This window comes from Ornithodoros turicata, chromosome 1 (genome assembly GCF_037126465.1).
Source record: "Ornithodoros turicata isolate Travis chromosome 1, ASM3712646v1, whole genome shotgun sequence".
Taxonomy (NCBI): domain Eukaryota; kingdom Metazoa; phylum Arthropoda; class Arachnida; order Ixodida; family Argasidae; genus Ornithodoros; species Ornithodoros turicata.
The window spans coordinates 38,467,985-38,495,963 of NC_088201.1; the positions used below are offsets into that span (position 1 = coordinate 38,467,985).

The 27,979-nt window shown below is 46.6% G+C and overlaps 1 protein-coding gene across 1 annotated transcript in view; it reads left to right on the forward strand.

Moving 5' to 3' along the window:
• Nucleotides 1-15,278: 15,278 nt before the first annotated feature.
• LOC135378033 (hemicentin-2-like) overlaps nt 15,279-27,979 on the forward strand; it is a 470,485-nt gene continuing 457,784 nt past the window's right edge. Inside the window, exon 1 of the mRNA XM_064610861.1 lies at nt 15,279-15,327. The gene's annotated coding sequence lies outside the window, so the exon portion shown is untranslated. The remainder of the gene's footprint in view (nt 15,328-27,979) is intronic.

Here is a 27,979-nt window from a genome sequence, read left to right on the forward strand (position 1 = left end):
TTGCAGGAGAAAGAAAATAAGACGAATGAAGGCTGCACTCGAGTGCCCACATAGTGCATTATAGAACTTGGACTCCTCCCTTACGGGGTTTGGAATCGTGAACATGATCTAGATTAATGCATCATAATCAACCCTCAATGTTCAGTTGTGCAACCCTAAAGTGGGCTAGGCCTTGTCCGTGTGTGCGAAAGAACGCACCTGCAAGCCCTGCTAAATAATTCAAAGCAGCGTAAAACGAAAGCTGTGGGAATCTGCATAAAATGTGGGCATTTCCGTGTACACGCCATGCAGAACCAAGACCCGGGTGCGTCGTAATGGGAATACGTGCTGAACACGGTTTGATGTGCGCATATGCCGTGGCTGTGGGTAAACACCTTTTGACGTGCGCGCGTGATGGTGGGTTGTCACAGAGAAGTACACATTGCTTGGGAAAGTGCTAGTCTTTCATGAGCATCCAAAATACAGAAGGAGACGTGCCACAAGTATAGTATTCAGAGCTAAGACGCACAAAGTTGGTCATCCTTTCTGACTTACCAGAATGGTGGTAGACGATATGTCTCGCACATCACATACAGAATGATTTAAAAGAACAGCGTGGACAAGAGCAGCACACTTTGTCGTTCTCTGTAAGAAGAACAGTATCTGTTCGGTTTGAAGAAGAACAGTATCTGTACAGTATCTGGCGCCTCTCGTCCTGAGGCTCTTCCTTCAACATTTCGTTACCGGTTCGCTGGGTTCTTTTCCCTTCTGCTATCTTTGAAACGCAGTTCATTGGACATCATTAATTATTACTATTGCTCTTTTGTGAAGAGTCCCCGCTTACATTCTTCTAGAACCACATCTTTACGTTGATTGATTGCGTTGTTTCTGTTCGAGTATTCTTGCCAAAACAATCTCAAGCTCTCTTAACTTGAGTCTCATTTGTGTTGGTTTGGTAAAAGGGACATTTGTATCGGACTGAAGTCAGCGAATAGCGTAGAAGAAGAGGCTGTGCACATATCACCAACCACCTTTACGAGAGGAACAGTATAGCTGATATTGAACCTTTAAGCTGCAACGAAGCTAGAGCCTCATCTTGTGGAGGATGGCATTTTATCGTGTCTTCTTCCGTGCTGCTCGTGAGCGATATTCTTACTGACACGCAAGTTGCGATCTATTTATATGTACTGTCAGGTTCGCATAACGTGATTGAGTGAAATGAGGTGACGCCTCAAAGAGAGTAGCTCGCAGCGAAGATGAGACACACATGTTTGTATGGCACACACACACATTTTTTAAAGAAAAGGCGCGTAAACTGAACACCTTTCACAACAATCGGGGGCGTGCAATTTCGCCGATGCCATTAGCAGCAGTGGAAAGTAACTGTTCTAAGTCTGGGAAACACAGACAGACAAACACAACACAAGCACATCAGTGCCTTAGAACGCCGCTCTCTGACTTTTTCGACGTCTGCCATCTTTCTACTTCAGCTGCAGCACGATTTTAGGGGGTCATGACACTTAGCCCCAAGTTATGCCGAATGAATATAAGAGATGCATCGATGTGAATCTGCATTCCGGGTATTATAGCCAAGGGGCTAATAGACGAGTGGAAAATTGGCACCACGAAAACCGAAACTCATCCGACTGTGACATCATATAGCAGGTATCTCCTCCAATGAGGCGGCAAGAGAGATGTCACGTGCTCGGGAGAAGCAATATGAATGACCGAGGCTGTCGCTCCTCTGACGTCAGAACTCGACGACGAAGTTTGTTCAGAGGTTTTATCCCGCCAATTTTTTTTTTCCTCAGTACACTGGCGTGCACTACAAGGCGTGCATGACGTAATGAAACGCACATATAAATTTGTCAGAACTCCTTTAAGGAACAAAAAATAAGAGGGTAAAAGTGCTCCAGGCGCCCCACACGGTGCGCAGCAGATGCGCCCTTGTGGATAACAGCCATCCCTTAACGGGAGATGCCACTTCACGTCTCCTCTCGTCACGTCACACGTGAGAAGCGTGAACGCTCTCTTCAAGCTTGGCTGGGTAGCCGCGAGTCGACAAGCAAATTAGCGTGGAGTTTTGTCGCCTTTTCTTTTTGTTGTTGCTTTTCCGCCGCGCGTGCGAGATTTTCAGTTATTTATGTAATCGTGAAAAGCCTGATAGACAATTGCACTTTGATAGTTTGTGAAACAGACAGGGTTCAGCTATGGTGAGAATGAAATGGAATATGAACTTGACGTCACAAAGAAGCATGACTGTTGGCAGCAGGGACATCCAGCTGGAGTATAAATGCGTGTGGTAAACTGCCGTTACAGTAAAGTCGTAAACCGTACTTCTTGAGTGCCGTTTTTGTAACTACCCTCAAGCGGTCGCCTCTGGCAAAATCGCCGTTTTGTACAGGTAACACGTCATAGTCAGCATTATTTCGAGGTCAAGTGACTGTGTTTATAATCCGCTTTAGCGATAGCCGACATATTCCCGTCAGCATAAACGAATTTTCCCAATGTAAACCATACGATCCTTCTTACGTCACATGGTGCTTATTCACCTGAAGTATGAAAGCATCATGCATCGGCTGTGTGAGTCTTAGCGCTGGTGTCCTTATCACATCTTTGGGAATGGTCGTAAGTACGAGGCTTGATTTACAAATCCACCTGTTCTATATACCGGTTTTCCGAGGACACCGCCATATTGAACGCGCAGCGCCGCCCAGCCGGAGGAGCACGTTCAAAATTGTTTGCCGCCCAAGGCAGAGAGAAGGAAAGCACACGTGTCGTGTGCTTCCTTCCTGGTTTCTCTTCCCTTCTTTCTGGCTTGTGCTGAGTGCAAAAGCGCTGGGTGTGAGGCTAACTTACTCAGACCGAAAGAAGCTACAAACCGACGCACAGAAACAGCAATCGCGTTGTTTACAAACGGTTCGACCTGCTGATCATGTGCACGACCATTTTTATGAACACGTGTGTGTAGACGTTCGCCTGGCACACTGTCGTCTACGGACCGATCCATATGGTATCTGGTGTACACAAACAAATTGTTGGAGAAAGGCTATCAGCTCCTTCACAATATTTACATGAATCTGATACAGAACATGTCCAGGGCTCTTTGCTAAACCAAGCTCGTTCTCTGTAGTAACCGACTCTCACAGTAAGGTAAGGTTTATAGTAAAAATTAAAAAAAAAAAGACTGAGATGTGACGCGGGTTCGAATCTCCGCACCGACTGTGCTGTCTGCTGAGGCTTTCCTTTGGATTTCCGGCAGACTCTCCAGACGAATGCCGGCGCAGTTCCCCCTGAAGTCGGCCCAGGACGCATACTAACCCTCTGTCCCCACTCCTTCCTGCTGTTCTCTCTCCATCTGTCAACGTCTTTACGCCGCTCATAGCCACAGCTGCTTATTGCGCTAACACGGAATTTTAAAAAAATAGTAAAGAAAGGTAATAATAAGGGGACGTTGACTCCCATAAGCAAGGAACCGGGGTTTTGTGTGTGTGCGTGTGTGTGCGCGCGTGTGCGTGTGCGTGCGTGCGTGCGTGCGTGTGTGTGTGTGTGTGCGCGCGTGTGTGTGCGTGCGTGCGTGCGTGCGTGTGTGTGTGCGCGTGTGTCCGTGCCAGAGAGAGAGAGAAAAAAAGAAAGAGAGCATGGTGGAAGGGGTCGCGACGACTCTCTTGGTGATGGTGGCGAGCAGAGCATCAAACCGAACCGGAAAGAACCGTTATTTTTTGCTGGAACTGAAACGAACCGATTTAGAAAATTTCGGTTACCGTTTCAAAACCTGTTTCAAAGCATCGAGAGTTCGAGACTAACCGTTTTTCATCTTACCTACCTTAAGTGCCCCAACATGTTCCAACAGGGACCGGTTCATGCGACATTTTTTGCAACCCGAGTCTCCAATACAAGAGGAAATGCAAAGCTAGACGCCCGCATCGATGGAGACAACGTCGGACAACCGCGCTCTATAGGTTGTTCGTTTGTTTGTGCGTTCTTGTCACAGCTTTGCGGCCAGCTTGGACATGCGAAGAGAAATAAAGTTTTCAGACCTTTCCTGCCGTTTATTTTAGGGTATATGCCTTGTGCAATGAACCGGTTCGGAACCTGTTTAGAACATCTTGAACCGGTTCAGAACCTATATGTGTGTCCTCCTGGAGCTGAACCGGAACCGAACCATTATGCCTGGATCCGAACCTGAACCGCACCGGAAAAAAAAAATCGGTTTGATGCTCTGGTGACGAGGTAAAGAAAAAAAAGGGTGATGTGAGTCACGACAGAGTCGGACTGGCTACCCCAGGACGGCTGCACACGGTTAATAGAACTCCCTTTGTGTTTTGTTTTTGTTTGTTTAATATACTAATTCTGCGCTAACCGTAATGATCCCCCATCCTTGGTTTTGATAGCTCTTCGGTCCTTGCACATTTGTAAATCAGTAGTAACGCCACAGACCAATTAAATTCAGGATTTGACTTCACCAAGTGTCTCACCGTGCTCCGTCTTTTCGCTGTGCACCTTCTGTATCCGAGATGGCGCCTTGCTTTCCATCTCCAAAAAAAGAACAGACTCTAGTCGGAGAGCAACGTGTTTAGTACAGTGATTTCAATTCACAGTTTGAACCGTTGGCAGGAGATCCAGGTGACGTTCCTTCTTTTTCTCGGTCGCTTCCTATATTAACCGGGCAACTGTAGCCGCCGTGCCATCGTGACGTGATACCGAGTCTTCGAATATGCTTCACGCGTTCAAGTCACGTCGCACCAAGTTCAATCACACTAGATCTGCTAGAGATGCAGCTATATGTCAGGTAACAATGTTACCTTTTGTCTGTAGCTCCGCCGCTGCTACATTGCGGCGAAACAAACAACAACAACAATAAATGATGACGACGAGATGGGCGAAACAACAAACGAAATACAGTATGTCTACCAAAGCAAACCAAATACAGTATGTACAGTATACACTGTATGTAGAAATGGGTAGGACACTTGATGTCCACGACAACGTTTTACGTAACGCCATCGTCGATGGAAACGAGAAAAGAAATCTGTACTTCCATCGCGTCATGACCTGCAATAACCTGGGACTATACTCTAAAAACGGCGTTTCACCGCATAGCACACTGAGCAGGGCGTACGACTTGTGGCAATTCACATGTATTCAAATTGCCATAAAACGGCGTACGCTACCCATTTTGGACTCTCCTAACGTGTGCCCCATGCGGCCGTTGCTAGTTCGCCAGGCGTGTAGGCGATGAGGTCGCCAGTAAGGATCGAGAGCGATATCATTGTGAGACGTGGTTGGCCCTGAACGCGTTATGAGATGGAAATCTGTTTTTAAAATGTAGTGCACCGCCGACATACGAGAAAATAAAAGCATTCGGTGCTGTGAAATGTATGAGTTGATTTCGACGAAGGTGATAGAATTCCCTAATTGAAAAGGTCAGGCACCCGTAAATAGGGTTACCGTGGCAACCGGCCGGTACGACCATACATGCTTTGGTCGCTCTATCTAGAAGACAGCCGGGGGACATATTAGATTTTCTGAGGCATCGACATGCCCTGCGAGGATAAGAGATCCAGTGAATGCAGAAAGGATGTGCCGTATGTGGACTCTGATGGTTCATAAGTTCTTACGAGCTTCGACTTTCGTCAGTGTACGGCGTCTTGTTTACAATCCTTCCAACGAGTTGTCAACATACCTGGTAGCACAAATGAAAACTTGATAAATAAATAAATAAGGACATTGAACCGATACGGCCAGACCGTTGCATTGCTTGTAGCTCATGCATCGCGTGAACTAAACTTTTTTTTAGTAATCAGGATCTCTGACAGTCACACATATAAAAAAAATGTATTACATTAACCTGATATGTACAGTGTAAGCAGTGACGTCTCAAAGTTTATATCACTGTAAGCAAAATATCACCGTCGTCCTAATTTCTTTCTTACCAAAGGCCTTCAAAAATTCACTTAACCTACGTTATTCATTCGCCTTCAGAGAGTACTTCCAACAGGTTGATGTTATCATACATTAGATACTTGCAGTTGAGGTACTGAAGAGCTGAAAGCGCTGTGAGCACATTACAGCACATTACGCTTCATTACAGTGTGAGTTAGTCTGTCTGGGGGCGGGTGGAGATCTATTTATTATCACAGGAAAAGTCAGCCAGAAAGGACGGCTTGCTATAGAGTGTCTAGCTCAACGGTCTCGGGAGTGCTACATGGCGTTCAGCACGTTTCTTTATAAACAGATCTTCGGGCTGTGTAACCCTGTGCGACCCCACCGCTAAGGACATAAAGCACGTATGACTTGACGCTTGCGAACACTTGAGAGAAGACCCCGGGTTAAGTCTATCTTTGGGCATAGACACTCGACGCTGTGCACAGCATACACACACATACACACACAAAACATGGGGTGATGATGTGGAGGGTCATTCACCGCCGCTATTGCGGTACACTGCCGCATTGCCCTTGCGGAAGGGATGAGAAAGGGATCATGATGGAAAAGTGTGCATCTGATGCGAGGGGTCCGACCATGGCCCGAGAATTTTGGCTAAGCTGAACTGGCGTTGATCGGCGCGTTGCAGAGCAGTTTCCATGAGGGCGTGCTCGCGATCGTGCTGTCCGCAGACCAGGAGGATGAGATGGAGGTCACCGCGCACACCGCACGTGGAACAGAGGCTGGATGCGTCGACACCGTAGAGATGCTTGAAAGCCGGTGTAAAAGGACTGTGGTAAAGGAACGTGGCATTCGGCGGGGGAGAGTAAGGGACAATGTGGGGTCAACGGAGTAAAGCAGAGGTTGGGTGGTGATGTCATGTTGCCATTGAGAGTGCACCTTGGGGCCGGTGAGGCTTGAGACGAGGTAACTGCGATCCCCCCCGAGACAAGATGACAGGGACACGCCGGGTGTATTGATGCGCGTCTGCGGCCGTTCGATCTGCGTCCTCGTTTCCACTGATGCCCATATGACGCGGGATCCATTGGAAGACGATAGAGTGGCCCTGTGTGCTTGCTTTCTTATAGACTTCAATGACACTTAAAACTTCAATGACAACAGGGCTGAGGGAGCCGTGAAGTCCCATAGTTGCCACACACTGCAGTGCAGATCTGGAATCCGTAAAAACGACCCAGGGGCGAACGGGGCTGTCAGTAATTTTCAGCAGGACGAAAAGAATAGCATAAAGCTCGGTGCATGTTGACGATGTTCTACGTGAGAGACGATGACCATCTGAAATGGACTTGGAAGGAATGACGAACTTCCCCTCGTGGTTGAGGCGTCCGTGAATACTACTGTGGAGGTCGCATAACACGTGTTCATCATATCTAGAGTGAGCTGCTTCATCACACATGCTGCAACGTCGCCTTTCTTCCTTAATAGCCCAGACACCGACAGGGAGATGTCGAGTGCCGGAAACGTCCAAGGAGGAGTGCTGGGAGCGACCACGAATTCAGGTACACTAGGCTTCAGTTGAGAGGCACATGAATGTACGCTGCAGTGCTTGCGTCTCCGGAGCTTCATAACAAGCGGGTGCCGCCGATGGTGAGCTAGAAGGCGGAGGTACTGCTGACACGTCTCCACTTAGCGAAAAACTTCAAGCGGGGCTTCCTTCGCCTCAGCAATGACCATACGAGTCTCCGCCTTTCGGGAGACTCCCAAGCACACCCGGAGACTTCGCACCAGGAGGCACTGATGCTTATGGACTGAAGAAGGTGGGGGACCATTCAACACAGGCAAGCTGTATACAAATGACCTGCGAACCAAAGCCCGATGGATGGTCAAAAGCGACGCCGTGGCACCGCCTCATTTCATGCCTGCTAGATGCCTGATCATTGCAATCCACCGGTGGGCCTTGGCTTCCAAGCTCGCTATGTGTTTCACCCAAAACAGCCTGGCGTCTACAGTGACGCCGAGGAAACGATAAAAAGATACATGTGTCAGCTGTACACCAGCAATTGAAAGAGGGAAGGGATGCATGTTCCTTCTCGTAAACGGGAGTACCACGGACTTTGCAGTAGCGATGTCCATGCCGGCCTTTGCTAGGTAGTTCTGAACAGGTTCAAAGCGTGTTGAAGGCGCCGCTGGATGGCCGGACGGCATTTGCCGCTGGTCCAAATGCAGATGTCATCCGCGTAGATCGAAATAGAGAGTTTATTTCCAGTGCAGCCCCGCAGACCCGCACATGGCCGCGTTAAACCGAATTAGACTCAACACACTTCCCTGCGGGACTCCATGAGTCATCGAAACATGCTCCGTATATATCCCACTGACGGGTGCGAACAAATAGTTGCCTGCCATGGATGCAGTCCATAATCCATGAGAGTGCTCTGGAGAGTAGGCCGGCTTGGGTGAGGGGATGGAGAACGGAAGCGTGGCTCACGGTGTCGTAAGCCAGCGTAAGCGCGTCTAACATAAAAAAATACAGCCACCACTTTCTTCATACGCGCATTTGCTTCTTGCACCGACGGACATGGACGGTCCATGGAAGACCTGTGCTGACGGACTCCTGTCATTTCCTGCGGGAAGGAGGAGTTCCTCTTGAGCCACCACTCGATTATGTGAAGGATCATGCATTCTAACAACTTGCCAAGGCTGCTAGTCAAGCTCACTGGCCTGAAAGAAGAGAGCTGAGAGAACGATTCTCCCGGCTTCAGTAGTGGAACAACTCGCACTTGCTTCCAACTGTCAGGTGCTTTCCCGGTTCTCCAGGACGTATTAAATACCTCGAGTAGGCACTTCTGACACCGCTCATCCAGGTTACAGATAGCTCGATAAGTGCTATTGTCTGGGCCTGCGGAGGTCAAACACATGACAGGAGGAGTGCGTTCTTTAACTCAGAGAGCGAAAAGTCGCTATCCATGTCCGGATAAGTGATGGCTGGACTAGCTTCAATCTGTTCCGTCAAATAGGCCATATGGCACATGAAAGTCGGTGAACACGCTGCCACGGAATGTGTGCCAATGGCCTGACAGAAAGCCAGAGCCACTTCACCCTCTGGCTTAGAAGAGAACAACGCTAGTGCACCTACCTAACGGGTTACGGTCTGGGGTCGGCTCTGTTAAACTTCTTGCCACCCGCCACACCTTCGCAGGACTATCGAAAGGCAACAGAGTTTCGCAGAACCGCCACCAACGTTTTCGGTCGACAGACGCCATTTCCTTAGCAACTAGCTTGTCCATGCGGCGAGCCTCCACCATATCTTCAAACTATATACGCGCTTTGCGCTCAGCTCGCCGACGGCATGCAGCAGCTCCTCCAGCAGCGCGTGGGTTTGAGCCAAGATGACCAGGGTTCACCTTCACAAGCGTGCTGGACGAATGGAGCGCCTTCTCAATGCCTTCTGTCATCTGATTTGCAGACATGCCATCGCAGGTGCTTTCTGCGCATTGCGAGCGAAAGGCCCATCAATTCGCAAGGGTCACAACTGTGTGCCGAAGCGTACGTGGGAATTTGTCAAATGTGATGAAAATCAGGAGATGGTCGCTCCCCCTACGGTCCAAACCGACCGCCCATGTGATGTGCCTGGAAAGGTCATTTGAACAAAACGATATGTCCAAACAGTCAATCTGAAAGCACCGACCCATGAAGGTGGGAGAACCATCATTCAGAAGGTGAAGCCGCATTGCTTCAATGACGTCCGCCCAAATTTTCCCGCGGCTGTCCATCTTTCTGCTTCCCCGCAGTGAATGGTGTGCATTGATGTCGCTGACCACCATAAAGGGCCAGGGAGACTGGCGAACACATCCCTGACGCTGCAAGACTTAATGGTAGCCGACGGCGGAATGTACAAGCTCACAAGCGTACCTGCAGTCGGCTGTGGTTTGATGGAATAAATGGAGAATGTGGCGTTCATGAACAAGGTCGGGACGTACGGGAGGTAAACTTCTAAATGTGCCATTAACGAAATATTTATTTCCTAGGCAGAGTAGTATGCATAATTGGGTACTGCTTTTCTAGAAGAAAGAAACAAAATGTCTCGTCTCGTCCGTTTGTGTCTGTCCCTTGTGCATATCTCCCCAGACTCAGGAATATGTCACCAGCAAATTGCTTTTGCGTTCATATGGTTCCTCCGCTGTTACGGAACAACAGCAGGTTGGTTAGCATATAGTTCGAAAAATCAAAGTTCCAGCCATCCAGTAGACAAAGCAATTTGTTCGAGCAGTAAGTTTAGCGTTAATGTTCGCATGTAATAACGCCCATTATGACTGTGGTGTAACAGTGTGAGAATATATGGAACGATAACTTGTGCATGTCACTGTTATACTTGGTGGCCTAGCTACACCAGCTGGCGCCAGCTACAGGCACAGAACAGACTACCAGTAAGGACTGCGCACATTTCCTTTTGCACAGCCAAGACTCCAACGGCTTACCTTGATGCTTGTCCGCGACATGTTTGCATTACCAGCCGACGTGTTTTTATGTGATCTAATCGTAAAATCCTTTCATTCAACATGAACTTGTGTATCATTTACTCCGCATGAAAATTTGACTTTCCACAAGGATACGTGAAGAAGCGTAGAATATACAGGGAAAGTAGCATGGAAATGCCTTTCTGTGCTATTGAGGAAGCCCCCTGCTTTGTTATGTCCACGGGGAATTTTGTAGAGAAAAGGTTGTCGGTATATAACATGGACAATTTAGAATTTCTGTTGTTTCGCAGCGCTTTCTGTCTGTTGGTTCACTGCGTTTGTGACACAGAAGTAACGCATGTGCCCTTGTTTTGCCAGTGTAGAGATTAACAGTCCGGCTGTATTTCCGTACGTTCTGGCTTATTACTTCTTCGTTTCTCGGTTACTTTCGCTGTTGTTTTCACATTGAAATTTTTAGAGTGCACGCATTATCTTCGCTGTTGAACTGGTGTATTCTAACTTGGGCTTTAAATATCATGGTTTAGAAATAGCTTCAAAATTGATGTGATTCGATATGATCTTACCATTGCGACACAGCCGCACGATGTGCAATGCGATGATTGTAGCATGCAAACAAGGAAAACAGTCGACAAAAAATGGGTCGTTGGAAAGACGACCCATTAGACCTTAATGACAAAAAAAAAAAAAAAAAAATCCGCCTGTCCTACACCGCTTGCCTGTTTTATCCAGAATGTTCACCAGGGTCTTTACAGATAGTTGACCTGCACAGTGAAGTCCACGACTACGATAAAGCAGAAAACACACAAAGAGACAACAAGACCGAGACGACACGAGCTCCACTATCAACTCGTTTACTCTGACACAAAAGTATACAAGTTTCCCAAAGGGTGAGATTCCCTGTCCCCCACTCTTCCTGCTGTCCTCTCTCCATCTATCCACGTCTGTGCGCCGCTCATAACCACAGTTGTTTCGCGGCGCTAGCACGGAATAAAAAAAAAGGCGGAGACCAAAAAATACGAAGGCGGTTGGGAGTCCTGAAACGCATTAAAGTTTGTACACAAGGTGTTCATTTCAGTGTGATCTGCTTTGTGGTCGTTGAAATTGTTGGCGAGATGATTAGTGTCTTGAACGAAGTGGGTGTTTTCAAGGACCAAGTCTACGCACGATCCGTGCCTGGTGGCGGGTTGGCAGGCAGTCGTCGGTGCGTAGTCTGATGTCACATAGTCACATATGATGTCACACAGAAGGCACATTTCGTTTGTGTGTGTGTGTGTGTGTGTGTGTGTGTGTTTCTTTTTTTGCTTTTGCTTGGAATAGCAAGCCGCCGTAGGCGCAGGCTAGCCTTTCCCTCCTTATTTTTCATAATAAACATATACCCCCCCCCCCTTTCCCAAAACGACTTCGGAAGTCATGATAAGCCAACCGTCGTAGCCAAATGTCGTAGCACATTGTTGCCCGAGCTTTTCACTTTTCTAGTCGGATAAGTAGGTTCGCGCCTCCGTTTGTCCGAGGTCGTTAAGATGCCCAGTATGGGTTGCTGCCACAAGACACTAATCTGAGATGGAGGAAGATAAGTAGGGGTCACAAATGGGGGATACGTGCAATGATCTAAAACCAACTTTTTTTTTCAGCTCATTTACACTAATAATAAATAATAATTCGCGACTTTACCTCGCGAGACAACTGATATAATGAGCGACGCCACAGTGGTCGGTCTGTGGATTAATCTTGTCCACCACGTGCGTCGCTGAAGACGCGAAACTTGTACCCTGCTTCCAAGTTGCTGACATCCTTGGCCGGGTTTGATCCCGCAACCTGGGGATCAGTATAGGCGAACACGCTACCAACTGAGCTACCGAGGGCGGTATTTTACACTATGTGAAGTCGTATTGCGTGAAATAGTTATCGTGTTTCAAAAGAAGCTCGCATTAAGATTTTCAGAGGCGGACGCTTTGCATTGTAACGAGGTTATAGTACCTGGATGAAAAGATCGGCATGCAAATGAGGAACAGTTGACGGTAGTGCCAAGGAGAAATGGCGAAGACGAGGAGTGATACTTAACGAAGCGACAGCGCATATGAATGCGTAGGAAAGCTCTGAAAGAATTTTCATTTCGTTTCGCCTGCGACTAAGCGTTTTTCGATAATGGCCGCCTTTGTGCAAAAGGCTACACAGGATGAACTTGGCACCTTCACCCAGCAGACTGTCACTGCTGCTGCAAAAGTGAAGGGTTGAAAATTGCCTTTGTGCCAATTGTAGCCAGATGTTGTTCGGCGAGCGATTTTTCATTTCTGTCTTAGAAATAAATCCCGAAAGCTATAGTAGCGGCAGCGAAGAAACAACGAAGAAAAATGAGAGCGACAACACTTGCCTTTGAATAATGACTCATTGAAGTATTTCGAAGGATATTTTATTCATTCAGAAACGCAGAACACTGCTATCATCTTCCTTTCTGTCGGCCACGATTCATTGTGGATGCAGTATAAAATATTTAGACCATATTCTAACTGCCGTTTACGTGATCGATGTGCATGAGAGAAGTTGAAAGGCGTTGCTGAGAAAATCGATGCTGCTCACACTTGAGTGCCACGAGTGAAACCGCACGCATTTGGCGCACTGCGGCCGGATGCAACGCAAATGGAGAGCAACGCCTCGTCTGGGGAGCCTCTTTGATTCAGATGGCCGGTGCTCCAGCTCATCCTGCGGGGACGAAACGAGGCACGCGTGCAACGGAATTGCACTGCGCTCTTCAAATGCACCACAAAATAATGTAGCATAATGGGTCGAGACGAGAAGGCCCTCCGGTCCTTGGACACCCATTCACCGTATACCGACGCGTGAACTTGTAAAATGCAAATGCTATAATTAAGGATGGGGAGTACAAAAGCAATGCAACGAAAAATGATATTTACTGTAAGGGAATTTACTGAATACCTTTCATGTTTCATTGTCTTCTTTCCCTCTTTTTCATTCTGGGTACCTGAGAACCAGAAAGCACCTAAAACAATGAAAATTCTTGCGAGCTGGTGAGGGCACTTAAAACAACGCGCACTTATAACGCAGAACGAGACAAGAGACACACAAAGGGAGGCGAACAAGAGAGGCACATTATCTTCACTGCTTTATCTATCAGTCACACTTCCCTGTCTTGTTCCTGTCTAGTTCTTCGTGTCAGTGGTCACTTTTTTGAGAAAATGACCCCTTGCCGTAAGAAACTCGACTTTTTCTTCGCTCTATACTGCTTCGTGCTCTACTGCTCTCGTAGTTCATGAAGACGAAGCTGCATAGCTTCACGCCCCTCACGGTTCTTGCGCGAGCGTTTCGCGTACGGAGCTGTTCGGCGTAGACACACATACACACACACACACGCGCGCGCACGCAGACACACACACACACACACACGTACACATACGAGGCAGCGTCATCTGGCGAAAAATGAAAAGTCCCGGTTTGACTTGAACACCCCTCGTATATGACCAAATCGTTGTAGAACCTCTAGATACCATCAATCCAAAGCTTTCGTACAATGAACAAGAAGTTTATAGATCCTGTATGAAATTCTTGTAGAAAGTCTGTTGGGGATTGGCCACTGATTTTTTATTGAGCTTTTATTGCGACAGGGTCTATACATTTTATATTGAGCCTGCGTGTCAAAATGATCTCTTCCCTCCCCTAAAAAGGTCCCTATTGAACCTGTATGCCATGCAATCAATATGAAGGCGACAGAGTACGTACAGTGCTAGAAAAAAGGTTTGCGGAACGCGCTTGGCGCATTCGGTGGTGGTGGTGATGGTGAACGGGCTCGCCGTTGTCGGCCTCATAGATGTGGGCAACGTCACGACTGACGCCCTGGGGAATGTGCGCCCTGGGCCGACTTCTAAGGGAACTGCCTCGGCGCATTCCTTCGTCAGAGTGACACGCTTGCAGCGAATGGTACCGTACAGACTTGCAAATACGTGACTGGATTACCTAGGCACACGTCTGTAAGTCAGTACGGTCCCATTCGCGTGTTTGTTCCATTCCCAGCGTCTCACTCTGAGGAACGAATGCGCCGGAGCGTGTTCCGTAAACTTTTGTTCAGCACTGTACATAGAAAATACATATGATGCTAAAAGAAAAACATCATTTATTCTTAAAAGTGATTGTGCTGCAGAATGTTATATATGCGTGCCACGCAGAAACAGCAACTCTGTTTTCCAGCTTACACCATGTCAGCCTTCGAGCTGAATGGTGACACTAAGCTAAAGAACGGCTTGGCAGGAGTAGCTGTAAGGGAAGGTTGCTTCGTGGCGATAACACGGAATAAAAATAGAAACCCTAAGGCTTTTTCAATGCGAACTCAGTAGAAATACAGTAACAGTTTTGCGCTACAGACTCAATAGGAACTCCATAGCCTATTACAGTACAGGTTCAATAGGGACACAATAATCGTTTTGCAAAGCAGGCTCAATATGAAATTCATAGGCCCTGTCGCAAAAGCGGAATAAGAAGTCAGTGGCCAATTCCCAACAGACTTTCTACTGGATGCTCATACAGGGTCTATAAATCTCTTATTGATTCTATGAAGGCTTCGTGCTGATGGCTTATAGAGGTTCTACAACCAGTTGTTTGTAGATTTATCACGATAAGAGCTCAATAAGAAATCAGTGGACAATTCCCAAAAGACACTCTACAGGAAAACCATACAGCACTTATAAACCCTTTATCGAATTCCTTCATACACCTATTGACAACTGTCAATAGACATTTTATGTATAGTAGCAATACATTTTTTTTCATAGGGGTACTGTTACAATACTTCTTGTGCAACAGTGCCGGACTTAAGCTGTAGAGCTGTAAGTTTTGCATGCCCGTTTGAATAATGTCGAACAAATCCGCCTTGTGCACCGGTCTTGCTGAATTGTTTTCTTCTACGTTCCAGGCCAGCCTAATACGCCATGCACTTGGAAACAAGTGAAGTGACTTTCCCGACTTTACGTAACACATGGTAAGTGTTCTTCACTGGTGATTCCTATAGGTAGAACTTTCGGCCCACGGCCCACTTTCTTATTTCTTTTTTTTTCTTAGTTATTATAAAGAACGAGCACTGAAGTACTCAGTCCGACTTTGCCGCGACTCACGTTACCATTTTATCCTCGCCCTTGTCGTCATCATCGCCGTCATGTGCACATATATTGCGTGCAGTGTTCCAAAAATCGTGCACAAGCTTTGAGCCTCCTAACCCCGTTTAATGGAGGCAACGCCGGTTCCCCCCGGATTAGGGAAGCCTTAATGTTCTACGCATCCTTGAAGCCACTATCCGGTGCACACGTGAGGTAACTGTTAACATGAAATATAAAATCATGGAATGTCTCCATAATTCAGAAATAAAATCACGGGCGCTGCTAGAATAAAAGTGGCATCATTTTGCGAGACATCTTGGATGCTTCTGAATGATTTATGAACGTAACCGTAAAACATCCAATGAACGTTTTCTTTCTTTCGTCGTGCTGTGCTGTGATGCAGCTGCACCAGGAAACATGTTGCGACATTGCGCTCCCAACGCTTGCAAAGCTGTAGTTGTGTCCCGTAATGTTCATTACCTTTCATGATTTGTTTGCTTGCTTAGGAGGTTAAAGGCAGTAGCGAGGAAAACAGAGGGTTAATTAAAATTTATTACGCTCTCTCTCGAGTACTGTAAAACATGTCTTGTCTTACGAGCAAAATGGCTTGCCGTTCGTGTAAGTGTGAGCTGCCCGCGATACGGAGAGTGAGATTAGTAGTTCGCGTTAAGTGCCGCAAACAACGGTGACAACACGGCCGATTTCATTTTTTCACAACGTGCTGACGTTTGCATGGGACAAACTTTTCATCTGTTGTTCCCCCGCTTTTAAGGCACAACGGGAGTAATTGCTGCCTTATTTTCATTAAGTATATTGGGAACGGTGTCTGAAGTCCGTTGAGCTCGTACTCTTGAAAGAGAGAATATCCGTTGGGAGTTAATTACAAGAAAGAATGCTGACAAAAGCCAAGATGCTACAGAACATTGATGTTGGAAACATGCAAGCCAAAGTGGCGATAAAGTAATAGCAATCGCAGAAATAAATTCCAAATAAAAACGTAAAATAGAGAAAGAATGATGAACAATGTGAAAGATGAACAGGCATACATACGGAGGTGATGTGGAAGTGTTGTCTACCGTCAAGGCTGACCTCTTTGGGACCTCATTGGGAAGTCATAACTGTTCACTGTTCATCATACGATGAACAGTGAACAGGTATGACTTCAGGGAATAGGGCAATCGCATTGGTACAATGATGTCGTTCTGTGCCTTTTTTTGTAGTCTCTATATACTGCGGAATTCTGTACATTTGTAAAAAAAAAATATGCAGCTAATTATTTCACACCAATAACCTGACTTATAAATAGTTAACGTAAAACCGCCGCTGCACCTCCTCCCCGACTGTAATTTGGATCTCGCTAAGTCCTGTTTGATATCGGCGCTATTTGTGTATTGAGCATTTTAGTCAGCATTGCCCCGTGTTTACATTGTGCACATACAGAAACATGTGCCTCGTTGTACCGAGGTAGTACCGTGGTACCGACCGTTGCACTTCGGTTCTATACATTCTAGGGCTTCATCAATCTTCGCCTTCTTTTCCTCTGTGTTGCACTGCTGTACTCCACGTTTCTTTCTGGTGCTGCTCTTTTACACGGCGGTTCCCTTAGACAGAGATCAATACCGGCAGCGGCTCCGCCCCAAGACGTACAGGATTCATGCAGTGTTCCTTTACGGATAAACTTGTCCTGCCCCTAGCGATGCAGTAGGCGCACAGCCTCACCGCTGGGAGAGCGAGTGCGCTGCAAATTGTTGTTGTGATTGAGCTGCTGTGATTGTGTGACGTGTTACGAGGGTAGAGAGCACGTCTAGGAGCAAAGCAGCTGGAGAGAGTGTTGCAGAGAGAAGAGCGCGTAGAAAATGCAACCGCCGCAAGTGTTTCCTGTCAGAGAAGGTGATGATATTTCGTGTGAGGGTCCAGTTATTTCTTCTTGGTCTACCTTTTTAGTCAGGGTCTACAGGTTCAACATGGTCAACTAGGTTGCGCCGTGTGAACGCGTTGCGCAACCCGATCGCTGGAGATGCAGCACGGATGGCCCCACGAGCGATTCTTCTCGCAACTTTCAGGCGCAACCTGTCCGTCACTTAGCTCCTGCGAAGACATTCAATCGCATTGGCTGGCAGTCGTGGCGTCACTTCCGAGACGTAAATTCCGCAGCCCAGCCAGCGCGGGCTACGAAGGCGACGCTAGCAATATGAAATCTTCCCCTGCGGTTCATGTAAAATATTTCACGAGAACGTGTTCTTGAATGCGTCCTTGCAAACTATCAACCGTATTTTGAGTTTTCGCTCTCTCGTGCGATTGAACGAAGGTGATGATGATAATGATGATATTTTCTCGCGCCATCTCACGAGTTCGTCCAACACTACGATGCGGCGACTTGCTTACCGTGTGAAAGGAGCCCGATCTCTGCAGCTTCAATTTTGTACAACTGTTGTCGGAATGAAGTTGAAGCAAAAGTTGCATCGTGTGAATCGACCCTCACACTCCTTGTCAAATTAGGCCATTGTACTAACGTATTCTACGTTAAAACAAAAACAAAAAATAGAGAAAACGAGACAACCTCGTTGAAACAAACTCAGTGAAAAATGAAAACTGCCTACGTTGCTGCGTGAATATGTCTTTTGCCATTACACACGTCTATCAATGGTTGACACGATAACTTTGTCCTTCCTTTCGGCGGAAACTCATTTTCCCCTTACGTCATCTGCTGTCAATCAGGGAGCACGGAAATAGACTGACATAAACCTGATACGAGTGTTTTTTTCTTGCCAATCTTCTTGCATGTGTGTGTTGTTCCTATAAAAGCATCGAGGCTGGGTTCCGCTATGGCCTTCCCCCTGAAAGGCCGTAACACCCGGTAGCGGCCAGAAAAAAGGGGTAAGGTCGAATTCGTGTTTCGAGGCTATAAAAGTTTCCGAACGTAATGCTCCGAAGCAGAGTATATGCTGCGTAGAGAAGTGGCAGATGTTGGTCAATAACGGCAGTTGTTGGTTGTATCGATCGGTATCTCTTGAGGGATCTAGCAAAGAGGCAGTCAAGCAGAATTAGTTTCATTGCGGCTTCCTGCCTGTAGACAACATCGATATGATGCTGTCAGATTGTCGTCAAGGAATTTGATTGAGCACTCCTTCAATTCCATGCAATCTACCCAGTGCTTCTTTATATTTCCACGTTATTTCTGCCGTAAGAATTCGAAGCATTTGACATGACGTTAATTAGTATAATCGTCAAGTCAAGACTTGATGCTCCTTCTCCTGCTCCTTGCCCTTCCCCTGTGGCAGTGCGGACATTGGCAGATGAGACTTTGCGGTGCCCTAGCCTTCCGAAATTGATTGGAATCCGGATCGCAATCCGGCACTCCGCGAGTGCTGCTTCGGTGTGTGAACGCGGTCTGCATTAGACAGCGCCTTTGAATGCGACCTGACCGTCGCAGAGTCGCCTTGCGCCATTGATCCCTTGGGTCTTCGTTGTGTTATCGTTTCATGGAAAATGACTTCTCTGTGCCTCAGGGAAGGAAACTTGATTTTGTCTTTAGGCAAATATGGAAAGATCCTCAAGATAGACCGCGTTACTTTGAAGATCGTAAAAGCGGGGCATTCCGTGAACTGAGAACAAGAAGGAAAAAAAAAAGCATTGACGGAAATTGGGCATGGCCCTCCCTTCCAAGTTTCATTCGTGTCACGGGAGGTGTGATCCAATGAAACTACCCGGGAGTCAAGAGACGATGTCGTCACTAGAAGCAGGAAGTTCACATTCGGACTGTTTGCAAGGTTCCCTTTTGCAAGCGATGCTCCTCTTTTGAGCATACAACACATGCATGAGACTTGAATGACGCATGAATGAAAGTGCAATATACATACCAACGCTTCAACACGACCGCAGAGCAGGCGAAGAGAAAGGCCAAACGAAATGACTGCTGCCACGGCGTCCATCGGCACTTTGAAATGTTCCTGCGGTTCCTACTTTGGTCTTCGGGTTCTCCTGAAGAGCTACCTGACTACTACAAAAAATACTCCACGGCGGAGACCGCCCCAACGGCCATTTTGTTTCGTTTTACCGAGCAGCCCTGTTACAGCAGGTCTACAAAAGGTTTTGTAAAATTTTACATCAACGGTTCATGTAAATATGTCTGTTTTTCAACGAAATTCCTTCGAGTGCAGGCAACTGCAGGTACGAACAAACGCCCTCTTCCTCCATCACCAGAGATGTGTTACGTCTGCCCAAGAACATTGTTGGTGTATATACATCGATGGTCCTCATGTATTATAGCTTTCATTGATACATGCGCATCAGTTAATGTGATGAGCAATCAAAGATTGGATGGATTGGATTGGATTGTACAGCACGTGATACCCATAGCCTTATTCTCGATGCCACTGCCATGTTCCTTGCACAAACATCCTTTGCGTCCAAGGGACCTGACCTTTCATGCCCGCTCAGAGGCTCCCTATTGACGTTGTACGGAGCAGAATCGCCTGCTTATGCTACAGAAGGAATTATGTCCCCGAGCAGCCATACCAGATTGGCCAAGGGGTCGATCTCGGTGTGGCACTTCAATACAAGCTTACTCTCCACAAACCCTACCAAAGAGCATCACCGTCGCTTCATTTCCTTCGCCGATATTTTGTGCGGATATCTGCACCTAGTATATCTGCAGTTAGTACATCTGCACCTGCACTAGTCACATTTCACGGCCTACGTCATCGCCTTTAACCACGACAAGGTGAATGTCACATGAACGCCTTCTTTACATGATCGATAACACAATAGAAGATGACAAGGGAACGGAACTTGTGGCATTCCTTCTATACTACCCAGTACCATCTTTGACTTCAACAAAGGATCCTCGAGCCACACATCCGTGGTTAAGCATTCGATCAACACACAGGATAAAGGTGTTATCTGGCAGAAACAGTTTCGCGTCTCCCTCACTGCATGCCCTGCCATTCAATAAGACATTTGAGACATCATGAAGAATAATATTATTCGGCCGTCGTGTATGCTGATGATCGTAGGAGAAAAAATATGCAGGTCGCTCACCGCCGTCGTGTAGTCCGTGGACAGCTCCTGTTGTTTTCGTCGACAAGAAAAATAACTCGTTTTCTGCATCGACTACCGGAAGCTAGACAAGATCACGAAGCGGGACACCTACCAAATACTATACATTGAGCACGCCCTACATTCACTGCAGAATGTGAAATATTTCTCTTCCATCGACATGCGATCTGGTTATTGGCAAATCGAAGCGCATCCCAAAGCCTCTAAAAAAGAAAAACAGCTTTTGCCAATGTTGGTGGTCTTGATGAACTTAAGGTCATGCCGTTTGGATTATGTATTGCGGTTGCTACATTCATGCGGTTGCTATACTATAAGGCTCTCGGTAACCTCAGTGTGGACAGCTTGTCTGTGTTACTTCGGTGATATCGTTTTGTTTGCATCAAAGTTTTGAGAGCATAAAGCTCACTGTGACCAAGTCCTTCGCTGTATGAGCAGTGCCGGTCTCACAATAAACGGTACTGGGATATTTCGTTTCTTCCGCTTTCTTTCAGTGCGATCCCAAGAAAGTAGCAACTTTTGAAGAATTTCCGCGGTCCAGCACTGATGTCAGACATTTTTACGAAGCTTTCTCCTGTCAGGCACAAGCATCGGCTAGCGCCGACGCATCAACATCTATGAACTCCCGTGACCTCTCTCGCACCCATCGCTTTTGGGGATGGCCGATGCTACGATGAAGAATATCATTGGTAGGTGGCAGTGATGGCGGTGCTGCTGCTGCTCACACGACCTCCACGTTGAAGAATGAACTGTCCTCAGTTCAGAATCCACTTCACGAAAAAGTCCGTAGGGCACGGAAATGTTCCGGCCGCGAGGCAACTTGTCCTGAGGCGGTCTTGAATCGCTGGTGAAACCAGATCTGCTTCGACGTTGGCGGTCTTGGTTCTTCGGGTCCGGGCCTTGAGCTGTTGATTCCTGGGCTTCTCCAGATGATGATGCTTGATGTTCAACAAGAATAAGCAATGTATGAGAAAACATGAGACGGCACTCGCATGCCAAGCTACGCTAACGGGGTTTGGTACAATCACATGGAGTGTAATTGGTCAAAACCAGGAAATGCTATGTCTGCAACTCGCGAGACACTACGATGACAGGGTATGCCATGCTAACTCGCAGAAGCAAACCAAGCGTGGATCCTCGAATTGTTTTGTCCTGGTAGAGCGACTGATTTCTCCGAGAGACGTCAGTGGCAAAGTATTCCACCGTGACTGCGTACAACTACAACGTGGAAATGAAAAAGGGCGTCAGGCTAACACTATATTCTTAGTGATCGAAGCGATAAAATAACGCAAATGTATAACGTTCAACTCGGATGAATCGTTAATCAGCCTTTGAGAATGCTCTGCAGCGACGAAGAAAAAGTGCGAGGTAAGCAGACTTGTGCGTAACGCGTTACTAGTAATTGCGTTACTTGTAATCAATTACCTTTTTGAGTAATTTTTCGAGTAATCAGTTACTTTACTGTCAAAGTAATTTTTCGAGTAATCTATTACTTTTCTGGCAGAGATTAGCTTATCTTTCAGATGTTCTGCCTCAAGTCAAGCCCCTGGTGCCATCAGCCTTTGTTGGGCTGTTCTACTATAGCAAGCGGAGGTCATTGTAATAACGCTCTGAAATTTCAGAGTCTCTCTCCCTAATCTCTTCCTACACCAGTGTGATGGTACCTGAAGCTTTGGAGGTTTAGTGAGTCATGGGGAAGTTCCACAATCGGGTCAACGTCTTCCCGGGCGTACAGGTCTCCTTGTCCTACGTGTTTTTGTTTGTCTTGTTATTTCAGGTGTTCTGCTGTTGAGCCTTTTTTTTTTTTTTTCTGAGGCACACAAAGACGGTTAGAATTTGCGTGAATGCAGAGTAACGACCGAAGTAACGCCTTACTTTTCTACTCGTTACTCAATTACATTTGAAGTCAAGTAATTGGTAATGGTAATCAATTACTTTTTCCACAGAAGTAACGGTAACGGTAATCAATTACTTTTTTCGAGTAACGGGCACAAGTCTGGAGGTAAGTAATGTCGCTGACCTCCGAGAGGTTACAGCTTCAGAGACAAATTCGGGAAAGTCCTATCATGCTCCGAAAAGGCGATGAACATAACAGTGACAACTGAAAAATACAGAATAGATGCCGCAGGAATCGTACCCAAAAGAATTTAGAACATGCCTCATGCCGGGGCGAAAGAAAGTGGAACGATCTTGCCTCGTAACAGAATGGAATCCTGCCGATCCTGTCGGCCGCGCCATGTCAGACACAAAATGGGAAGCCCGCTGGTCGTTGACGGCCGGTGATGACAAAGAGGCGGCCCAGATGAGGTCCCCATTTGGCCAGGACAGATGTTGATGAATAAGGTACGGAACAGCAGGCGTGTTACCAAAGGCAATATAGTCGTTTATTAAGACTTTGGATTGGTAAAGGGTAAAATTAAAGAGTTCATAGATGTTTATGCGTCGACGCTGGCCGATGAACTCCCGTGGCCTCTCTCGCGCCCATCACTTTTGTGGATGGACGATGCCACTCTGAAGATTGGTCGGTGGCAGTGATGCTGCTGCTGCTGCTCACACGACCTCCACGGAGTATTGTCACTTAATCATCAGTATTGTCACACTCCGAAGATATCAAGGACATCGCACAGAAAGCTCGCTCTGTACTACCTTTTCAAGAAGGGCGGTACATACCATTGGACTGTCGAACAGGAAACCGTGTTGCAGTACCTCAAGGAATCCTTCACCACTACTCCGTTGTTTCGATTCAGACAAGGCAACACAACTACATACGTACGCAAGCGGCACGGGTCTTGTCGTAGTTTTGGCCCAACGCCCCAATAATGTTGATACTTGGTTGCTTTCGGGAGCCCGTGTCTCACAGAACCATAGATTAACAAGAGTCCCACCAAGAAAGTATGCTTGGCTGTTGTTTTTGCGTTCAGACCTACCTGTAAGGACGCGGCATTTAACTGTTGTTCCTGACCACCAGGAACTTCGCTGGTTAATAAACATCATATCTTCCTGCGGTAGATTTGCTCATGTGGCTCTTGAGCTTCAAGGATACGATTTTGATGGAAAATATCGAGCAAGACTCAAACACCAAGATACGACTGACTCTTGCGGGATGTGGTAGAGGGAACCGTGACAGTGAAATCACGGTTCCCTCTACCACATCCCGTAAGCGTCAGTGAGCATCTAAATGGATCCACCACGATATCATTCACTGACAACCTCCATGTTAATGCAAAGCAAATCTGTAAGCAAGATCCAATGGCAATCATAGATATCACTGCCAGCTTCGCACCACTAAAAAGCAACAGTATGCGCTAACCCGGAATTTCATCCTCAACGGCATCATATTTTGCAATCAGAATTACAATCCTTTCGATCGCCCTTATTTACTCGTTATTGCCATCGCCGCCTGCGACCAGAGGTCTTACGCCACCTTCATGATGATCGTATCTCCGGCCATCTAGGATTTGCACGCACCTACGACCGAATCAACAGCCGTTTCTTTTGGCTGGGAATGATATGGGCGATGATCTATGCTGAACTATGTTCGTACGTGCTTGGACTGTCAGCGCCAGCAAACACACCAGCACCGCTTCCCATGGTCTTCCCCAGCCAATTCCGTCACCCGAGGCCCCATTTCACCGAATCAGCTTTGATCTTTTACGCCATTCCCGTCATCTTCTGAAGGCAATAGTTGAATAATTGTACGCATTGATCATCATACACGCTATGTGGAAACAGTCGGTCTTCCCTCATTGACGCTTCCTTCAGACGTCGCCAATCTCTTGCGTCAGGTAGTGACGTAAAATTATCGATCGTTTTTTTTTTGTTTTTTTTTTTTTTTTTCAAAACAATCGATAGTGCGGAAAAATATCGATAGTCTACTATCGATAATCTACTATCGATAGTACTATCCTTTTGTTTTTCTTTACTATCGATAGCTCGATTTGGTTCTCACTATCGATGCTTTCGTTCCCGTCTTCGTTTTCGCACAATGACAACAAAAACAGAATCACGTACGACAAAAGTTCTTTCCGTTTAGCTGTAATGTACGGATGATGCACTGCAACCAGCGAAAGAATATGCTCATCATAATCATCGCACTCACGAGGCTGCTGTGCCGCAATCAATCCAATTCAGAGAGTATGACGTGACCTTGTGGTTGAGTTCAGCGGCATCAGAAGGTCAGTGTCGGAGGGAAAGCTGCTCTGAGTTGTATTGTAGAACGTGAAGAAAAACAATGTACAAGTTTCCGGCGATGCAGAATCAAAAATAACAAAGACGGTTAAGAGCATCAACTGTTTACTGTATACACATGAAAAACAAGACTTTCGTGCAGTAGGCTGCACTTGTTCAGGACCTGAACTGGCAGGTCCTGAATGTGTATATGTAATAAGTGTGTGTATATATAATGTGTATATGTATGTGTAATGTAATATGTAAGTTTAATATGTATACAGTAAACAGTTGATGCTCTTAACCGTCTTTGTTATTTTTGATTCTGAGTTGTATTGTGAAACTTGTAAGAGTGAGGCATTTTCTGCTTCTATTTTCATGTGCTCCCCGATAGTTTTCCGATAGCCACTACAGAAAAACGACTATAGTACGTACTATCGATAGTTTTTTGTTTTTACCATCGACAGTCGACTATCGATAGTGCTATCGATAGTTTTCTTACTATCGATAGTTCGATTCTCAAACAACAATCGATAGTTTTGCATCAGTAGCGTCGGGTCATCCTTCGTCACGGAGCTTCCGCCAAATATTGACTTACAGCGGTGCTGCTTTCCTCTCCACCGTCATTGCTGGACTCTTTCTGGACACATTCTGCAACTCTGCAACATTGTCCATCAAATTAGTATTTTATATCACCCGCATTACAAATACCTAACGGAGATAGTTAATCGCACACTAAGTGACAGGCTGTCTGTGTACGTCTATGGGCCTACGCTTACTACTCCAGCTACTCCAGCTATAAGATCCTGTCTTGCCAGACGTAACCTATACCTACGGCACATCGCGACACGAGATTACAACGCTTACCCCGTTATTTCTGCTCTGCGGCCGAGCGAACGAGACTACAGGTGCGTTCTTTTTGAAAGAAAAGTGCTGCACTCGTGTGGCACCAGTTCTTAAGTACACACGAGGTGTAGACACAGTTCTGAACCAGTTGCACTGACGCGACACCACCAGCTCCTAAAAAGAATGAGGAAGTGCAGACCTTGTCGTCTGCTACAGAGCGTTTTCTTGTGCGTGATAGCATGGTGGTGTTGTAGCCTGTTTGCTTCCGTTTGTTTGCGCTTTGTTTGTACTAACATTTCATAAGCGGGTATTGGGAGATTGTCGTTCCTTATAGCGTAAATGCCCACAAAAATGGCCGAATAATTGTTTCTGCACGTGGAATGTTCTGCTTTGGACGGACAGGTGATAAATCAAGTACTAGTGATCGCGTTTCCGCAATGTGCACCTCCGTTGTTCATCCGGATCACGTCATAGTCATTCTAGCTTTTGGAGACCATACCGGTTTTGCGACACAGATGCTGGAGATGGAGGGTACTGAAGAGCCAGGTGACGAGCGTACGTATCAGTTTACTTCTGCGTTAACTGCGCGAACAAGCAGCATGACAGGTATTAAAAAAGAAGCACACGTAAGTCTTGCTTCATATCACAAGTAAATACTCCCCGTCTTGAATTATACGCTCGCCATTATCCGACAACACCGGGCCACAAACGAAGTGCTCCTTGCCATCTCCTTTGTACCCTTCCGTTGCACGACCGGGATACGGCATGAAAGAAAACCGAGTGCAGTACTAGGTCAGCACTTCCCAAAAAAGAATGCAACGCGCAGGTGCAGTGCGAGTGCATGACAAAACGAATGGGAGTGTGTTCCACTCCTTGTTCTAGTTCGGAGAGGTTCACTACAGGTGCAGGTAGAAAGCGCAGCTAATGTCAATGCTGGATATTATGCTCTCTCTTACCTGATGAATAAGTAATGAGTGTTTTGTGAAAACAGAGATATAGAACGAAATATGCAGTTTCTCCGCTTTCGGTGCTGCTAAAAGTCAACAATTTAATTAGCCTGCGCTTTTGACATAACAGTAAAGCACCAGAACCACATTTAATGCACTATACGTGCTTTCGTTGTCCCTTTTTGCATTAAGTATTTTAACTGCGACTACGCAGTTTTATGTGTAGACAACCATGGCGCACTAATTATAAATTAGAAAAGAGCGCTACAAAGGTGGACCAGCGAATGCTGTAGTGCTACGGTTTATTGCGCAAATATGCGCTTCCTCCAACTCTCTTTTGGACTGAGGTCAATTTCGGCAAACGAAAACAACATCACTAGCACCCACCACCGCCTCCTGTGTTGGACAAAGCAGTGAAAGTTTGAGGGAAGCGTGTAGAACACACAGATACAGAAAAAGTGATCATGTGGGGAATGCTGTGCGAACCTTGCATTAACAAGAGAGAAACTGATGTTCTGAGGCTGGAACAACATTGAAGGGACAGATACAAACAAAGCCTCAAATTGCCTAAGAAATCAACGATGAAAGATGAAAGTCACTGAAAAGGTTAGCCAGCTGTAGGGAACGAACCCACATCTTCTGGATTACCGGTCCAGGGCTCTACCAGTTGAGCTAAGCTAACACGCCTCTCTATTTGGTAGAGCCCTGGACCGGTAATCGAGAAGATGTGGGTTCGTTCCCTACAGCTGGCTAACCTTTTCAGTGACTTCCATCTTTCATCGTTGAACCTTGCACTGTTTCGTGAATTGCAGCACATTTCGTGCAACCGATTTTCTCATCATTGACTCTCAGGATATTGCCTGCAGGCACACGTATTATGGAAAATCATCTAACATATCCATCAGCATATCCTGAAAAAGAGCGTCAACATTTGCCTCGTAGTACTACCAAGCGCTACACCGAACCTGAAGCACGGGAGTCGAATGTATACCGACCCTCCGCATGCTAGAAGCGCTTCGACATTACATACGTCTCGTCAACTCGTCACAGGAGACACCCGCTAACATACGCAATTCATCGCCGATCTCATTCGGGTATCCATCAGTGTGTTATGCCACTCAGGTGAGCCCATAGCTCATACCCAACTGCATCGTGCTCAACATGGACCCAGAGACAACCAGTTGTGTGCATTAAAGCACCAGGCTTAACATCTAAGAAGACTACTGCGGCTCAGGTCGTGAGACAACTAACCCTAGAATCTAAAGAGAACAGCGGAGAAGTCAGACAGATATTTACAGATGCGTCAACAACCCCAACTGGGTCAACCTGCGCTTTCTACAGTCCGAGCTGTGATGGTGATGTGACAAAGAAAAAAAAATGGGCATGTGTGATATCCAACACTCCTTTTGTTTGTCCCATCCAACAGGCTGACCTTTCCGAAATAAACGTATATCCCCCCCCACACACACACACATCCAACAGCGGCCACCGCAGCAGAATTATATTGAATTCTGTACGCCCT